The sequence below is a fragment of the Cavia porcellus genome, unplaced genomic scaffold (assembly GCF_034190915.1).
Source record: "Cavia porcellus strain 051 isolate PalLab524CR breed Dunkin Hartley unplaced genomic scaffold, mCavPor4.1 scaffold_2, whole genome shotgun sequence".
Classification (NCBI taxonomy): Eukaryota; Metazoa; Chordata; class Mammalia; order Rodentia; family Caviidae; genus Cavia; species Cavia porcellus.
Window position 1 is genome coordinate 1,060,071 of NW_026947485.1, and position 19,670 is coordinate 1,079,740.

Here is a 19,670-nt window from a genome sequence, read left to right on the forward strand (position 1 = left end):
TGCCCTGCATGGCGCTCTCTTATGTCTGTAGCTGTCTGACTGGTCCCTGCCTTTCACATCCGTAGCCTTGCAGGGAGCCTTGCAATCAGGTAATGTGCTCTGTGCCAGCATCACTTGCCTCACCAGGGTCTTCTGGCTTTTTATATAATAAAGAAGATAAGATTGTCAATATTTGTAAAGCTACCCACTGGTAGATTGGAATGCTTTGAATCTAGATTGGAATACCTTGAATCTATACACCAGGCTAGGAAGAACTGACATCTTAATATTAATAGAAAGTCTTTCAATTCATGAAGAGGGAAAATTTTCCCAGACATTCTTACTTTTTCTTGAAGTTGCTTTTTTTTTTTTTTTGGCCAATATGTTATTTATAACAGTACAGTTTAAATTACAGTCACTTAGGGCTTTTCTGCTTCATTTTGTTTTATGATCTAGAACATGGTTTATTTTGACTGCTTCCCATGTGCCTGAGAACAATGTGTTTTGTTATGATTGGGTTGGGTTGTCTCTGAATGCCATCTAGATCAAGTTATTGAAGAAGATTCAGTGGTTCAATTTTCAGACTCCAATTTCCTCTTTTTCTATAGAATAATAGCTTTGAAATTAGAAAGTTTAAGCACTACTTTAATATATCTAATGTACTATAATATATGTTTCTCTTACAGGGTAGAGCATATGTACAATAAAAGTAACAAAGAGTGTCTGTCTATACTTGGGTAGACAGAAAAATAAAGGACATCTAGTTCTATACTGATGACATGTCTGCACTTGCTGGAAAGCTACCAAGAAAGTCCTCTGTCTCTGAAGTGGAGGGCCCATGCAAGCTTCCTATCTCAACCATTGATGTAACCCTAAAAATCTACCAACATTTCTCTGTTAAGTATGCCCTCACAAATATCTGCTTGAAGTAGGAAAAAGTCATTTAATTGGAATGCTTTTCAGCACACATTGTTAACAATCATACATGGAGACAGGCTGTCACTATCTAAGTTTTGTGGAGAGGGTTTTTTTCACAGTGAATGGTTATCACATTAAGACACAACCATTTAGGCCTTCTGCCAACATCTTCGTAGAATCAGTTGCATGATTTCTATGCATTTTCCCCTAAAGCACAATGCCTTTCTAAATGATATTATTGGTTTCTGCTTATGCATTTTGAAAATGCCCTTTTTAATAACTGGAAAAGGGAATTTCACATCCTTATCCTGTAGTATTATATCTGAACTAGAAAATATTAACATCATTATGGAATATTTAGAGTTTCAAAATTATATGTGTATGTATTTTATAGAATTTAGGAATTTGATAATTTTTCTTATTTTGTCCTGTATATAAACTAAATTAGCTACCAAAAAATAGGAATTACCTGCCTTACAGAGCTTCTTTGATAACATCCTGATCTTCAGTCTTTCTTAAGCCTATTTTTTCGAGTGGTTCTGGGAGTGGAACCCGGGGACTCATGTGCATCTGAGAAAGCCTCTGTCGCGGAGCCACCTGCATTCAGCCCTGGCTTCTAAACCAGAATCTTTCCAATTGAGATCAAACATATCCTGACATCTGGCTTCTAACTTTGTCTATTTTCCTCTATCATGTACCTTATCAGAACAAAAAAGATCCTTTTCTACAAAACAAAACACCCAACCATGATCTGTGATAATTAAAAATAACCAAGAACATAATATTTCCAGTTACCAGCGGGAGTGATGACAGCCGTAGGGTGGGGCTTTCAGTGAAGGTGCACGCGTGGAGGGGAACGTGAGCAACACGGGAAGCCAGGTTTACCCCACTCTGCCAGCTGTGGCAGTGGCTAAGAGCTTGTCTCAAACGTCACCTTGCTGCTGTTTCTTTTTGCATTGTATGACATGATTGACTCGGCCTCTTTGTCCCCATCAAACTCAGACACCCTGAATGTACTCCCGAACTTCTGATTTCAGAAGGTGTCTGGTTCAATGTTTTACACATGGAGGGCTCCCAACCTGTCATTACCAAGCTGGGGTTTGTGACAGTTTCAAACTCTAGAGAGATCTGCTCCATGAACGGTGATGTATAAAGGAGAAACAAGCCAGCAAAGCAGTTTAGAAAAAGTTCGAGTTGTACAAACTCGGAATTCAGGTGGAAGCATTTCCGCAGAGCCCTTCCTGCCATGTGTTGCTTAGTGAAGGTGCTCAACTGTAGGAGCTTTGTAAATGTTTAATGGGGGGAAGGATAAAAGCAAGTGCCATTTAAAGCAATGAGCATAATCAGATTCTGAGGGTTGGGTTAATTGAATTTCCTCAGTGTATTAAAAAGAATCAGGACTGAGAAAATCAGGGGTTCAGTTCTCATTTAACTCATGTTTCATCCACAAGCCATTTACTCCCTGAAGTCACTTTCTTCCAAAGGCTATTTTTCAAAAGTGATGGAGGGAGAAAGCAGCCCCAGAGGTGATGTGTACCTATGCCAGGAGTTATGGAAAATAAAATGAAATGACACCACAAAGTAAATATAACAGAGGGGTTTTAACCACATTTGAGATGGGAAGGTGTGAGAAAATTGGCTAACTTAAGGCTATTTTTTAAAAATAGAGACTTCTATGTAAGACAGTGTAACTTAGCAAAATGCAAGAGTACATGTGATGGCCTGATTCTGTGATACGGCAACTGAGCATGGCAAAGCTGAGACCGACTAAGAGGTCAAGCACATTCTCTCTTGGATAAGTCCAGTAAACTTTATCAGGTGTGTATTTCTCATGTCCATGCAGCTATGTGTTTGCTCTAATTTTTATGTCCTAGCCATGGCAAACAAATGACAATATAATCTGAATTAACAAGAAACATTTTGCTGCAGGTAGATAATTGGGATTGAATGAGCTTGAGAAACCAAAACTTAAGTATCATAAAAGTACTCAAAAATACTAATGGGCAACAGAGACTTTCTGAAAACAGTTTACACATACACTTTATTTTGTGGTTGTATGCAAGTTAAAAGCTGAACTACACCCTAGAAGACAATTATTGTTGCAATCCATAATTCGAGCACATATGCATGTTCAGAGACTTGTGAGTGCTTCTAGCTATGGAATGACAAATGTAGAAATAATTGTGTGACTTTATTCATAGTGAAAAACAACATTTTTGATAAAAGGATCAAATAATCTCCATTCGTGGAATGAATGCATTTGCTTGAAAATATTCTACCATTTGTTCCTTTTTTGTTTGCTTCCTAATGAAGTTGCTTAAAGAATAGAAGCATATGGGCTAAAATCTAGACTGTGAATCAAATTTTAGTTGTGAATAGCACAGTGAGAGAATGCTGCATGGTTAACAGTCCCCCCTGGCAGCTGAAGCAAGAACTGGAGGCCATACAGCTGGGAACGGTGCCCAAGGACACAGGGCAGAGCCAGCATGGGAAGCCTTGTGGCCCCTGAAGCCCAGATCCGTGGTCGAGGGTGGTAGATGCCAGCGCCACAGCCCTGCCATGGATGCTTCTGGAAGCTGCACTGCCACCCACACTGCTTGCCATGGGGCCAGAACTTCTGTCACCCGCTTCTGACTGCCAAACAGAAGGTGACGTATCTGTGCCCTGACTGTACTGAATCATCTGCCGCTCAAGTGGTGAGGAAAAACGGTCTGCTCACTAACACCAGCAGGCCACAGGGTGATCTCGCAGCTCTAAAATGGAATGAAGTCAATGATACCAGTTAATGATGCGCACAGCTCCGCAATCTGCTAGCTGAAAGCTAGCTGGGATGTGCATCCAGGATCCTGTGGGAGACGGTGTTGGAGCTGAGCAGCTGCTGCTAGAGAATGGAAATCCGTGGAGACGTGCGCCTCAGGAAACCAAGGCTTTAAACTCCTCGCCAGCCAGCCCACTGCTCCTCCTTCACGTCCAACACCCTCCTCCAGTTATTTTGGCTACCAGCAGCTAAGACGGAATAATAGAAAAAGAGAGCCGGTGGGTGTTGCTTTCTGTTTTACTCTCTATTTTGAACATTACAAGAGTGTTTAAGACCATGATAGCTAATAATTACTAATCATTTGGAGTATATAAGCTTATTAACCATTTACTTTGGCTGAGGAGTTTTACATATTTGATACACAACTCAGTGCTCACAGGTATTTAAAATACTTACTGAAATCTTTGTGTCATTTTCTACTGAAAAAGGCCATGAGATACTGCAAACCTAAATAAACTGTCCAACACAGCACAGCTAGAGTGGCAGAGTGAAAAATTAAACCTTCATACTCTAACTACCTGGCCAGTGTTGCTCGACGCCAGCCTGTGCTGTGTGAAGGAGACTTCGGAATAAGATGCTCAGATTCAAGGACAGGCCAGTGCAGGCTGCTATCTCAGAAAGGGGCTTGCAAACCCCTGCCAGGCAGGCGCGTGGCCAGACTGGCTGTGAGCCTGTGTCGTTGAGGCTGCCGTGCCTTAATGATGGCGCCCCTCGTGTTTCTGGTTTGGGGACTGAATAACAAACATCTGGTGAAAGCCACTCATGCTTGCATTTCAAAGTCAATAAACAAAATTTCAGTGTTGAAATCAAGGCGATCCCAGGCCTGCTTTATCATGTCATATGTGAGAGTCAGCAACTCTATTTCAACATACTGTCAAAAGACATTGAACTACATATATAAGCTTATTTGTACATACAGGTTGAGCTATACACTGGGATTCCAGTGTCAGTTTTTGTATTTCTCCTGCAGATTTTCACAAAGGGAAAGCAACCACAGATATATTGTCTGACTTCCAACCACGATGGGCTCCAGGAGTGAGGCTGTTCCATCTCAACCACGGTCAATGAGTTCTGGGAGACCAAAGACATTCAGGCATGTGTGGGACTCCCAGCATGTCTGAGGAAAAATGAACTGCTTGAATTAAAAATATTTAAAAATTTACCATCATACTAGAAACTTAGAGCATATAACTCTTCATTGGAGGTGTAACACACAGTGTTGATGATTCTTTTTGAAAGAGAAAATAAATAACAATACATAAATGTAAACTTTCATAAGCCTTTTTTATAGATATATTTTATTTTATAACAATATTTTAATATTATGTTTTATAATCATATCCTTATGACCTATTATTTTCTAATGAATTCATAGCCTATTATTACAAATAACAGTATTAAAATTTGAACAGAATCTTGCTGATCTATCCCTTTCTGCCTGTAAACTTTACAAAAGCCTTTCGAGTATAATTTTATAAATCATGAATTAAATGTAGTTGTCTTAGTTACTTTTCTCCTGTGGGACAAAATACCTGACACCCAAAATGAAGGAAGGAAAGTTTATTTAGCTCACTGTTGTGGAGGTTTTGGTCCATAATCAGCTGGCTCCAAGTTAGGGTGGTGTGGCATAGGGGCAACACTTCAAGGGGAGAAAAAGGGGGAACAAGCCTCCTCTCCTCCCTTACACTATACACAGTACCGCCCCCACCCCCAGGGCAGGTGTAGCACTCACAAAATCCCTGTGTCCTCCTCTTGCACAGGCTGAGGATATTTACAAAGTAAGGATCCTGACTCCCTGCTGAGTCTCTCAGTTAAACTTCTAAACTTTTCAAGTTGTCATAATATGTCAAACATAACAATCCACCCTCTGTAAACTTGGCAACCAGATCTATTTCTTTAAACCATCCTCCATATAGGAAGGCACATACATTTTGCAGTTTTCACATTGTAACACAGCTTAACAATCCTTCAGAACCAGCATTGTCTACCAACATCTTACTTCATTAGAAAGATAATATTTTGTCCTTGGACCCACAAAGACTCATGCACATCCTTTTATGCAAAGGCATTTTCGCCATCTTCAAGAGTTGCCAAAGTCCTAACAGTTTCAGCATTGCTGAAAAGTGTAAGTCCCAAGTCTCTTCTAAGACGTAAGGCAAACTTTAGTTACATACCTTTGTACAAATTAAAGCAAAGTTGAACACTTCCAACATGCAATGACACAAGATAAACATTCCCGTTCCAAAAGATACAAATGGGAATGCAAAGAATTGGGACCAAAACAAGTCCAAAATCCATCAGCGCAAACATTAAGTCCTGTAGCTCCATGTGTACTACTTGAGGCAATATATGGCAAATTGTGAGCTCCAAAGGGCTTGTGTGCCTCCAGCCCCAGGGCACTTCCAGTGATTACCAGTCCCATGGCTTCTCTCTTAGGCTGGCTTTGCTCCCTCCTTGCAGCTCTCCGTAGATGATCCAAGTTCCTGGCTTTCCCAAACTTCTGGGTCTCCACTGCACCTTTGGCTTCACACTCCCAGCTTCACACACTGCCCTCTCAGGGGTGCACTGCTTGGCCTCCCAGGTTCTGTGAAATTGGGAGGGAAGATTTTTTCAACCTTAGAAGTCTTGCATTCTGTACACACCTAAAACCAGCACCTCCTGGATGCTGCCTATGTCTGCTGCCCGCTGGAGCAGTAGCCAGGCTTCCCTCTCTCCTGGCTGTGTGGACTGAGTGCCTGGATTGCTGGGTACCCTGAACCTGATTCTGAGGAGCAGATTCCCCGTGCTGCCTTCATGCTGGAACCTGGTGCGGCTGCGACCGCCGTTCTGGAAGATGCGGCTCTGCAGCTTTCGTCTCAAAGCAAAGTCTTTCACCTTTGCAGTTTTGAGGTTCGAGATTTGTTGCTTTCTGTGATGCTTTCAGGCCACCTTTCCTGTTTTACTGTTCCTTTTTAACAATGGAGACTTCCTCAGCTCTGTCTTTGCAGCCCACAGCTTACTGAACCTCCCTTTCTGACCAAGATCACAATGTTTTAAATCACTCTTCTGGGCTCTTTGCTCTTGATTTGCAACATAAATCTGGCTAAAATCCCCAGTAAAGCCATGCCACAGCCTCAACATTCAACTGCCTTGAAATTTCTTTTGCCAGATTAATTATTCCACTGTCCTTAATCTTAGTCTCAGGTAAAGTCTCTGGGCATGAGCAAAAGACAGATGAACTTCCTGCCAACCCATAACACATCATCTGGAGTCCAGCACCCAGTGCTATCCTTCCTAGCAGAAAGCTCCTGAGCCTGGTCTTTACTGGCAGGCCTTCCCTCAGCATTTGGCCTTCTGAGATCTGACCAGAATCTCCCATACAGAACATCCTCAGCTGTTTCAGGGCTACTCTGTCAGGCAACATCTCCAACCTTTCAAAATTCTTTCCACAAGCCAGTTCCAAAAGCTTTTGTATCACATGGCCAGGTATGGTCACAGCAATGACCCCACTCCACTGGTACCAAACTCTGTATTGGTTACTTTTCTCTCATTCCTGGGTCAAAATACCCACATCCAAAATGAAGGAAAGAAAGGTTTATTTAGCTTACTGTGGAGGCTTCAGTCCATAGTCAGGTGGCTCCAAGGCAGGGTGCCATGGCACTGGGGCAACAACCAGAGCAAAAAGGGGGAACAAGCCTTTTCTCCTCCCTTAGCTTGTGCACAGCACCCCCGCCAGGGCGGGTGTACCATTCACAAAATCTCTGTGCCCTCCTCTTGCACAGACTGAGAATATTTACAGAGTAAGGATCCTGGCTCCCTGCTGAGTCTCAGTGAAACTTCTAAATTTCTCAAGTTGACACAGTGTGTCTACCATAACAGTGGCATTAAAATTAATCTCTATCATTCATACAACATGTGATTATAATAATTGTATTTGTCTTTAAAAATTCAACTTATCAATTGTTTCAAGTAGTTCTTAGAGTCTACTGTATACAAGCCATAACCAACTTTAACTCTCTTTATATAAAAGCACTAGACTTGTAACATGAATAAACAGCTCATGTACATGAATGATTCTCATAGAAGGGCAAGGACATAACTGTGACTGGGTCACCAGAAGCCAGCAGGGCACAAGGGGCCTTGTCCTACCCGTGGTCATCACTGGGAACTCATGAGAAGCTGCTCGTGGCCCTGAGGCTGAGTTCATGTAGGTCACCAAGCCCATGTTGTTTGTCATTTTTACAATTTCTATTTTGATAGTCTTTGGGTTTGTTACATAAAATTGAGTCATGTTGATGAAGTGTCTGTCAAGAACTCAGAAAAAACTCAGGCTTGTTTTTACTAGAGAACAGATTTAAAGTTTGATTTCCATCAAAACACAAAACTGAAGCCAAAAGTGACAATATCCTTTGAAGAAGGAAATGACCTTGGTATTTCTACTCCTGGGACAAAATACCTGAGTCCAGTCTGATGGAGAGGAGGAGAGAGTAACCCCGCACCTCACTTGGAGAGCCGTAGTGCATGGTTGACAGCCCCAAGGAGGAATCGGGTGTGGGTGAGCAGGGCAAAGCAGGCTGGTGGCAGCCAGGAGCATGAAGGTGTCAGGGACAGAGGCGGCCAGGGCCTCACAGGCCCCTCTCATCCACTCAGGTGGGCCTCCTGGCCGCAGACAGAGTGACACACTGGTGGGGGCATTATGTGCATCACAACCCCGGACCCAGTGACCTTGCCAAAAGTCACCTCTGAACACAGACTTCTGGGACACTTTAGATCTAAGCCATAACAAGTTGCTTCACTGCATTTTATAATATGCTGTTTCCACATGAAATAAGCCATCAGCATTTCAATAGACAGAGCTCTCTGTTAGTACCACTAAATCTATATAGATTTCTAGCAATATATCAAATTATTGTAATGGTTGATTCAACTTCAATTGTAAGCCTTACTGACAAGGAAATTTAGAGTTCAATGACAGCCTTTCCTTCTCTCTCTCCTTCTCTTTCTGTTTTGCAATAAAACAAACATCTATATTTATTTTAAGCAAGTCATCTTCATAATTAATATACGTGTTAGTTCTGTGTTGAAGACTGAAGGCTCCTCAGTCAGTATTGTGTATCATCTGGTTATTAAAAACAGAGTGTTTTTACTGATTCACTCCTCATTGGTGGTTTGTTTTGCAATGCTGCCAATAATCCCAGCAAGAGAGAGCAGAGGGGAAGGGTGTGAAGCCTCATGGCAGGCAGGATCATGAGCTTGAGTCAGCAGGGCTTTGACTTTGCCAACAGCTGTGTGCATGTGTGTGCATGTGTGCATGAACAAATGTGTACAGGTGTGAACTGTGGAGAAGGCACACATAGCTGTGCATGCCACATTCCCAGGAAGGACATTCACTGGACTTGGTCCATCGAGCGAGAGAAGCAAGGCGGGTTAAACAAGAAGCCACAGACGTGGGGACACATTCTCGACCATAGAATGTAACTGTGTGGCTTGTTGCTAGAGTGGCTCACAAAAAGACAAGGTCAAATGACACTGAGAAGTGGCCTTACATGAAGAAATGCATCATCCGGGGGGGGGGGGGTTGGCTCACACCAGGCTAAAGGGCTCCTCAGAGGATGTGTGCATGTGTGAAACCTTCAAAAAAGCATGGGGAGAGAGAGAGCCCAGGGCCAGCTAGTTCAGGGCTGACTTTCTTCCACAGGCAGAGCGTATGGCAGATGGTCACAGTGCTTTCCAGAAGTGGACAGATGTGGACAGATGTGGAGGGGAGGCAAGGAGAGTGCTCCACAGTTGGTGCCATGTGGACACAAGCACTGTTTACACCCCTGCGTCAGCAGGGAGGCAAAGCTCTTGCCGAATAAGACCTTAAGGACATGTGTCTCTAAAACAGGGAAAGCTGGAGAGGGACAAGTGGGGCAGCTTTTCCATAAAGACTACAGCCGTCTTGATCTTGATAATGCACCTTCCTAACGACATGCAGTCCTTCGCCCTCACAGCATGTTCTTTGCAGAATAAACACACACGTGCATCCAGGAATCCTGCCTGCTGTCAACAGCACCTTCTGGCAAACAACAGAGCAGGGGCCAAACTGCCAGCACACATACCCTGCAGTGGATGGAATTCAGAGCAGAAACTCAGAAGTGGCAATAGCCAGCCTCCTCATTCCCACTCTTATCAAGGGACAGACCCTAGCATTTCTAACCCTAACGCAAGCCAAACCCGAACCCTAACCCTCTCAGGCCTCTGTCTTTGCCGCCTCCCACCATGCTCCCTGCTGCTGGCCCTGCGCTGACCTGGACACTCTGTGCTGCCTTCCCTCATCTCACCTGAACTATGCACTCCAACTGTGCCACTTTCCTTATCGGGGAATTCACAGCCAGGCTCAGGGTCCCACCTCAACGCCAGATTACAAAGGACTGACACGAAGTTCTCCTCTCCCTGGCGCCACAGTTACTCTGTGTGTGGTTGGCGGTGACTGCTAATGCTCCATTGAGAGTTTCCACACCCTTTAGGGACAGACAGTGTGTCTAAGCCTTTCTTTCTTTTCCCTTTCCCTCCACCCTCCTCTCTTCCCTTCCTCTCCTTTTTTTGTAGTGTTATTACCTAGTTATGTTGCTATGGTATGTTGATTTCATAGAATGAATGGGGGAGAAGTATGTCTCATGGAGTTTTTGGAACAAATTGAACAGAACTGGTGTCATTTTTTTTCTCCAAATATATAGTAAAATTTTACCAGTAAACTAAGTGGGATAAATCCGTTCTCTTTGAGACTATTATTAATTTTGATTCAATTATTTTCATTGATAAATGTCTATTCAGATGATGGATTTCTCCGTGTGATTTCTGTAGACTGTCTCTCATAGGACACTCTTGTCATCTGCTTCATGCAATGCACAGCTTAGAGCTGCTTATAATAGTCTTCATCAACTGTTCAGTTTCCAAGGGCATGGGCAGCATGGCTCTCATTTAAATTCTTTGTGTGTGTGTGTGTGTGTGTGTGTGTGTGTGTGTGTGTGTGTGTTTGAGACAGGGTCTCAATATGCAGTTCAGGCTGGCCTTGAGCTCACTTTGTAGCCCAGGCTAGTCTCGAACTCGCAGCGATCCTCCTGCCTCAGCCTCACAAGTGCTGGAATTACAGGCGTGAGTCACCACGCCCGGCTTCTCATTTAAATTCTGATACTTGCAATTTGTGCTACATAATTTTTTCTTTGTTAACCTCATTGTATATTCATCAGTTTTGGTCTTACAGGCGGCCAAAAACCTGATGACCCATATTTGTTGTAGCAAAATAAAACTGTCACCTGGGTTAATAGAAAGACAGAATGTATACTCCCTGTACTTCCTTTGGGGGAAGTTTGAGACACTTTGCTAGTGCGAGTTGTCAGTAGTTTTATGCATTACTGATTATAAGGAGTTGGACAGAGTGCAGCTTGACCTGTTGGCAACCTGGATGTGCTGGAAGAAACCAAACAGATCTCTAAAACTGTCAGGGTGGGGAACCGTGGCTGCTCTTATTAACGATAACAAATGAGTCTGAAAAGTAATACAGTAACATTCAGGAAATTAGCACAGCATCGTGGAGTAAAGAAACCTCACAGGAGACTATTAAGAGAGTCACTGATGAGTTGTCTGAGTGGATTAATGTTGCCCCAGGTCATCTAACATCTTGCTTGAAATTTCCTGTAGCCTGCAAAGCCAACAGGCCCCAGAACTGGAGCTGGCCAGCTCCACAAGAGCAGAATAGGTCACCCTCCTTCACCTCTGAGAATTCGTGGTTAGTTTTGCTGCTGAAAAGTTGCTGAGTAGTTCAGGGTGGAGACAGGCAATAGTTAATCCCATTATTTTCCATAAATACACTAATCTTTCAAATTCTTTATGTGTATTATGTAGCTCATGCTCAAATATATGCTTTAATGCTTACAGAATCTGCTCCCAATAGTAACACTGTGAGTCCAACCAATATTTAATGTGCGTCACCTACAACCTGGGAAACCAGAACTGTAGCGTAGTGAGTTAGTTCCCTTGGATGGGGTGGTGGGGAGGGTGAGGCATCAGGTTTGGGTTCCACTGCTGTGGTGTTAGTGATACCACTTCTCTAAGAGACACTCAGTATCACTCTGTTTACATTAATCATTTAAGTGACATCACAAGACATTTAAAAAAGAAGCTCTTCAAAAATATAGGCATTCTTAGCACATTCTTTGATTGGAGAAGCCATTAAATCATTCAGGAACTAAAATATCTGTGTCATAAAAATCACATGGACCAGCTTGATTCTAATGAAATGCTGGCTGCCTCTGGCTTCCGGATTTATGTGATAAGCGACATTTAAGCTGTGAAGTGAGCCTGGCATTTCCCACTGCTTGGATCCACACTTCTCACACCTGACTTCATTTTCATGTGTGTTTGTCTCTGAGCATGCATTTGCTTGGTGCTCTTGGGTAGATTAGTCTCCTTCCAGACAGAATCCAGGGTTTTCCTGCAACCAGCAAGGCTTTCAGAACACATGGTAAGTGTTTAAGATTTTTTTTACTAATTCAAGAATAATAAATTCATCTATTTTTCACCTTTCTTGTTAAAATCAACTTTTATTTATCTTTAGCAAGTGGTAATAGCCTATAAAGACTAATCTTAAATTTTATTTATCTCTATGTATGGTTACTTTCCATCTGAATAAGAAATTTAAATGAATAACTCTTCTTATATTCTATATTGAATTTTTTGATAATTAAGTTATATATGTGCATGTATATATAATCTGATAAGGAGATTTTAAAAACTATTCTGTTAGGAAGAGTAAATTGGGCCTTAGCTAATAATAATCTGTCTGCTAAAGAGATAAAAACAATAGTTTTTGACCTCAAAGTTCTTAGATTATAAAATGACTTTTGGCAAAAGTTTGATGTATGTGTGATTTTCATTATTAATTAAAACTTTAAAAGAAAGTGATAAAATTCCTCAAGTCTATAAAAAGAATATAATTCTACACTGCTTTATCTTTGTGAATTTAATTTCACGGTTAACCAAAAAGTTCAAAACTGTCATGAAGACATGTGTTCAACCCAATTATTGTCAACTTTTGGAAATGTCGAGGCACTGCCGTAGAGATGGGTATGTCCAAGTGAGAACAATAAAATCTTATGGCTTTGTGGGGTTTAGCAAGCTTCTCTTCTCATGAGATGTTTATCTTCAGACATATGCGTGATATTTTAATACTGTCTCTCTGCTACCTAAAATCATTTACAAAATACTTTACCCTTGCTGCGTTTTAAAAGGAGCCAATGTGTCACTAGCTCTGAATACTGAATTTATAAATGTGTCACTCGAATTGATTGAGTTCTTTGATAACTTATACAGTGCAGTCACAGAAAGATCTAATTCTAAAGGATATGTGCATGTCAAGTCAATAACTTTTTCTAGAACTTTTCTAGAATGCCATGGAATTGGGTGTACATGAACAGGTTTTTTTGCCTTAGATATCGACATCATTGTTTTAAGCTTTAAGATTACATTAAACTCTTTGGAGCAAATTCTTTTTCCTGGCCTCTAAGAATTCCCCAAAGGTTTCTACTTTACTGTGGTGACCTAATTCATCTTTTCCATTTCTTTATTCTATTCAGTTTATGTTTTTGGTTCTAAAAGAATGTTACTCAGCTGTGACTAGCATTTAGGAATGACAGTCTTTCTATTTCAATTCAATTTTGTTAAATCCCAAACTCATAGATCCAACCAAGATTTGTGCCCATATTTGGTGAGCAGAGCAGTTGTGTCCTGTGAGAATTTCTCCTGGGATAAGAAGGAAGCCTACGATGGAAGGGGTCACAGGAACCAATATTTACTTAGTGTACTAAAGTCAGAAATGGTGCCACAGGGTTAGGAAAGCTTTTGTTTCCGGTGTTTAGATCCAGCACTGCTAACTCCGGTTGAGGAGGTCTTTGTGCTCACGTTCTTCTCATAACCATCTGGCTGTCTCATGGTAAGCTACATAATCAATAAGTCTATGCATATGACACATTCAAACTTTCTAGCATTGAATATTAAACAGGTCCCTTTCTCTCTCTCTTTGAATATTATAACATTTGCACTATATTATTAGATTTTAAAAACTATTTTACTAAGAAAAGTACATCAGACATTAGCTAAAAGTGGATAAAAAACCATTTCTCTGGTCATTTTTGTTAGAGCTCAGGAATCTGGAATCATTTATCTTCAACTCCTTTGAGAGTTTTGAGGAATAAATAGTTACAGATGAATCTGAAATCACCACATATGCACCATGATTTCCTGTTACTAAAGGAAGCACACTGAAATCTGAGATCACTTTGCACATTTAATTTTGGAAAATATAAGATAATATTGCCAAGGATTTAAAATTTTTATATGTGAACAAGAAAAAGTTAGAACAGCCTTAAATTATTTTTACATTATTTGTTATTGCTATTCAATCTTAATATCTTTTCTTTAAAAATACTTGAGTTAGTTCCGGCTTACATGTTTTATGCAGCTGTGAAGAGCCTATTGAGTTTTGGTTTGCAGGTAGTGAATGGCACAGATCATGTAGGCACAATTCCATCAATGGTGACCATAAACTCACTGGGTGCATCTTAGCCAAACGGGAAAAATTTCTATTTTCCAGAAGAGTTGCCGCGTGCCCTTTCTTGATTTTTTTTTTTTTTTGTATTTGAAGAAATAATCTACACTGATTCCCATCACTCTGAGTTATTTATTCATTCATTGCTCTTTCTAAAAAGAGGTATCAGCAGGCTTTTTTGTGTGAATGATAATTTTGATATAGATATATTTATCAAAGTAGACTTTGATATCTTTTCGTAGTTGAGGATTTTCCAAAGTTTATTTCAATGGATACATAAACGTATAAACATTATGCATATTAACAGGCTACCTGCAATGTTTTTACATGCACTGGCCCCGTTGTAGTATTGAAATCAGTCGTGCATATCTTTCTCCTCAAACATTAAGCACGCCCTTGTGGTAAAATTGTTCCAAATCCTTTCCTCTTGTGCAAACTGCGTAATTCAGGACTGTGGTCTGCACTGCCCTACTGTGAAGCAGCATCTCGGGGTTTGTTTAGATGCAGCTGTAACTTAGCATCGTCAACACACCGTGCGTGTCTCCTTCACCCCACGGTGACCCCAGCATCACCTCTGGAGCCGCAGTTGTGCACCCAGGTTCTGTGAGATTTCCTCTTTCAGATCCCCATGTGGGAGGCCCTATGGTTTTCCACTCTCCTTCTGTAGGCTGAAGTCTGCACCCTGTGCCGGTCCATTCTGTTGTCCTGTGGAACCTTTTAGTTGTATGCAGTCTCATTTATCTGTTTTTATTTTTTCATATGCTTTTGAAATCTTGTCCAAAATATTGTTGCCCATCACAATGACCTTAATGTGTGTGCTTCTAGCAAGTGCAAGCCTTCTGTCTAAGCCCTAATTCCACTTTGAGCTCAGCTGGATACCCGTCAGGCAAATTGGAACGCCACTGTGTGCTGTTCTATTCTTTTCTCTTGCTGTCTTATGGAAGCTTCCATTTATGAGTTTCAGCTTTGAAACAGTGATTGTAATAACATTTATGGGTAGACTTTGTCCACTGTAATCTGACCGTGACTTTTGACCTTACTGTGTCTAAATATTGATATCCTTGTCTAGCTAATCTTTCTGATCTACCTGTTAAAATATTTATGAAATTAGAACAAGAATAAAAACTTCACTTGAAACTACAGTGGGAAAATCGATTTATAAGTACTCTGATACACTAAATGTGTTAAATTTTCATTTCCTACAATCGAAAGCAAAAGTTTCTCTATTATAAACCAAATCATGTGTATACTGATGATTGGAGGTCAAGAGAGTGAGATAATATCAGACAAACACACAGAAAGGGCGAGCAAATTGCCACCACTCGACCCCCCAGACAGGGCCTGTGCTTTCCGAGGTTCACCGCCTCCCATGCCCTGTGGACAGAGGGTGGGCCCGGGCCTTGGGGAGCCACTCAAGATCCCAAGGGTGGCGGGCCTGACCCCTCAGGAAGCCATGGAGATCGCACTTCAGATTTGCAGAAGAAACAGGACGAGGAGGGTGGTGCATTAGCCCAGAGTGTAGAAAACAGCTTCTTTCCTATATCTGCAGCTGGGGTCCCACAAGACAAATCAATCTTCTATGACAAAATTTTGTTTCTCGTACCTCAGAAATGTAATTGCATAAGAACATAGTGGAGTGCTTTATTTGAAATTTATAAGGACTTAATTCAATTGCAAACATTGACCGTTTTCTTCAAGAAAGGGTCTTTGTAAGGTTCTGCAGAGGAAATACCTTCACAGGTTGTGTTAGCCGTTTACTTGTATTTTATTTATTTTTAAAGTTTTTAAGTATTTGCTTCGTTTGTGATTCACATAGATACCTTCGTTGTGGGGCATCCATACAGACAGGCGTGGAATCTCAGCTCTTTGCTTTTGTTCCACCCCCCCACCCCCGCTTCATTTACTGATCACTACTGATCACTGATCACTTCACTTACTGATGTCTGTGGAGCTCATGAAGGATGTGACGCGGGGTATCGTTCAAGCTAACGAATTATCCTTGCACTCGGGTCCACGCGGTGCATGCGGCCGGCCGCCTAGCACAGCCCTGGTCAGCTGGGCCGGGTCTGAGTCAGGGTTCTGTGACCCAGGGCTCGGCTCCAGTCCAGTACCTGCAGCCTGAGGCCTGAGCGGCTTCAAGCCCTTGATTTCCCTGCGAGCGATTTATACTCAGAGGACTCCTATCTTAACCTTCCTGAGATAAAAACAGAATGGCGCTAAGAATAGCAGCTTCCTATTATGGTGTGAATCAGAGCAGAGGGCACCCACCCACCATGAAGAGTGGTCTCTTCCCAGCTCCCCCACCTCACCTTGAGAGGTGAGGTGACACAGAGGAGTGCCTTCCTGCGGGTTTCCTAGAAACTGATTGTGAGTGAAACCCATTCCTCTGCATAACAAACACGTACCAATAAAGAGTAACCTGGGTAAAGGAATGCTAATTAAACCACACTACAGAATATTAATCAACATCTACAAGTATCAGCACGTCTGTGTTTCCAGAATAGAATACTGAATAAAAATAGCACGCTGCAAAACATCACTTCATTAATGACATTTAAGAATACATAGGACAGGGGGCTGGGGATTTAGCTCAGCGGCATAAGCGCCTGCCTTGCAAGCAGGCAGTCTTGAGTTCGATCCCTGGTACCGATAAAAACGAAAAAGACAAAAAAAAAAAAAAAAAAAAAAAAAAAAAAAAAGAATACATAGGACAATACTTACACTTTTACAGATCAAACACGTGAGTGTCAAAGTGTAGAATTTTTTTTTGAGATTTGAAAGTACCAGTTTTAAGACACAGCTTTTATGTGGATTGGGAAAGGGAGGTTTCCCTCTGCCTGTCAAGCACGGAGACCTGAAGCCGTTCCCCAGTAACTCAGGGTATGAGGAAGGGTTAGCAGCTGGCACTTCACACCTAACCCGAGTAACAACACACAGCAGCAGGTGTGGTACTCCTGGTGGCAAAGGGGGAGGTCTCGGGCTGCTTTCTGAATATTTGTGTTATCCAAAGTTTTGATAAATAGATAAAGGGCAGAAAATGTTTTCTCTAATGTCTATATAAATGTCTATATTAATTTCATTTTATGATTTATTATACAAAACTCTCCTTCCATGCTTTCAGTTATCATAATAATGTTTGTCGGTAGGTATATTTCCATAGAGATAAACTATATGATTTCATCAAGATTTTTAATTATTTTTTTATTTTAAAGAAATTAACACAAAAGAGGACATAACAAAGCAGATCAGAACAATGTAAAAAGCACAGTATTTCACCACAAGACAACCTGATATTAACAGTAGCCACCATAATGTCTCTTTCTTTGAAATAGTTGAGCATAACTTCATATACAATAGTATCAAACATAACAAAATAGTATAAAAACATTCAAGAGAATGAAAGTATTACAGGACATTCAGAACCAAATAACAGAAAATGAACAACGGCTACTATATTCTCTCATTGTCCACAAAAAATTTTGTTTATACCATCACACATGATACAACATGATAGAACCAATGGGAACAGAAGAACAAAAGCATGGTAGGACTTCAAAGCAAGATGATATGAAATCAGCACTGGCTATTATAATGTCTTGTTTTCTTCAAAATAGCTGTTCATACCATCACAGATAATAAAATCAAACAAGCCAGGATAAAACCATTCCAACTAATGAATGCAAACATTATAAGGCTTCAAAGCAATGTCATGGGGAATCATGATTACCATAAAATCTTATTACTCTTACCATTTCTTACACTGAGGGAGACTATATGGTATGAAGTACTCATTGGTGAAGTCTAAGCTACATAATAAATAAGATAATATAGTTAATTATATTGTAATTAATGTAATATAATTAGTCCTAATACCCTGATATTATTACCATATAGTTGAGATGTATATTTTTGTCTATGTGGACCAAATGAACTTCTTATAAAATATATTATAGTTTAGTTTCTATGAAGTTATTAGTACTTAGAAGTATGTAAACTTTCAATTAAAAAGACAGTGGAATTTAATAGTACTTGCTGATTTTCAAAGCCAATCCCATCTTTGAATTAATTTGTCATTATTGGTTGAGCATTTAAGTATCAGTTTGAGAAGACCTACAGATTGCTTCATTTTTTTGTCATTATTGCTTGTGTTTGTATAAATGTTGTGTGCACTCTTGAAATAAAATATGTTTTCTAGAGTAAAAATAAATGAATTTCATGGTCTGTTTTAGTTGAAAAATTAAAAGATTCATTTAAACAGATGCTTGTTTATTGACAAAGCAGAGCTGAATTTTCAGTTACAATATTCTTCACTTGAGTTTGATTTTTGCATGTCAAATATTAAAATAAAATCAGCCAGGAGTGGTGGTGCACATTTGTAATCCCAGCACTCAGGAGGCTGAGGCAGAAGGATTGTTGCAAGCTTGAGGCCAGCCTGAGCTACAAAGTGACTTCAAGATCATGAATTGTATAGTGAAACTGCGTTTCAACAGGCAAAAATAAATAAATAAACTCAATAAAATAAAAAGTAAAGAAATTAAAAAATAAAGTTGTTGCACAGCAATGTTTCCACTGGGAGACACACCTTATTCACAATCTTTGTTTTGTAAAATAAGGTGAATGATTTGAAGATGCTCCTTACTCTCTATAAGACACACATGTGTGGGTATTTGTCTTTTCTGTGCCTACATACCCTCATTGAATTTTCTTAAAATTACCAAAATTTCTTTCACTGATATATGTTTAGTAACTGAAATATCTGGACTTATTTCTCTCTACACTAACTTTAAGTCACTGTGAAATTATTAATAAAAAATAAAGTACTTAAAAATAGGTTACTCTTGCATGGTTTACCCTGCTATTAGGACCTGTACGGACTTGGTGGTTGAAAGTCCTGACATGGATTTTAATCACTCTCACGCTGAGAACTCTGCTAAGTCCCCTGACTTTGAGCTGTGTCCTTGTGGTTTAAATGAAAGCATGTGTGTGCATGCCGGGTGTGCCACTGGTTCCCCCCATCACTCCCAAACACGACCTGTTTTCTGGGAATAAACCTTCTGTATGCTTGTGGGAAATGGCTTTCTTGGTGTTCAACCTCTGTCGTACCTACAAGGTGTGCAGTATGCCTAACATGCATGAGACTCCTGAAAATATGCATCGACAGAGTTCAAAGTGAATACAGACAGCTGTTCTTTACTTACATTCGGTAACTCAGATGTGTGATGACTCTTTTATAGGGTACAATAGGTACAGTGTATATACAATTAAGCATATATCTTTCATATTTATCAAAATTTATAAATTATACTAGAAGAAATATAATCCGACTGGACCCTATTGAAACATAGTCATCTTTATTCATTCTAAAATACCATGTATTAATGAAACTCT

The 19,670-nt window shown here is 40.5% G+C and overlaps 2 long non-coding RNA genes across 3 annotated transcripts in view; both read left to right on the forward strand.

Moving 5' to 3' along the window:
- Positions 1–3,366: 3,366 nt before the first annotated feature.
- Positions 3,367–4,984, forward strand: LOC134472571 (uncharacterized). The gene is made up of 2 exons (XR_010042460.1): positions 3,367–3,933; positions 4,686–4,984. It is a non-coding gene; the product is annotated as an uncharacterized LOC134472571 (long non-coding RNA).
- Positions 4,985–12,011: 7,027 nt separating this feature from the next.
- Positions 12,012–19,670, forward strand: part of LOC134473303 (uncharacterized) — a 58,138-nt gene continuing 50,479 nt past the window's right edge. For both annotated transcript variants that reach the window (XR_010043506.1, XR_010043510.1), the window contains exon 1: positions 12,012–12,200. This is a non-coding gene — a long non-coding RNA (uncharacterized LOC134473303). The remainder of the gene's footprint in view (positions 12,201–19,670) is intronic.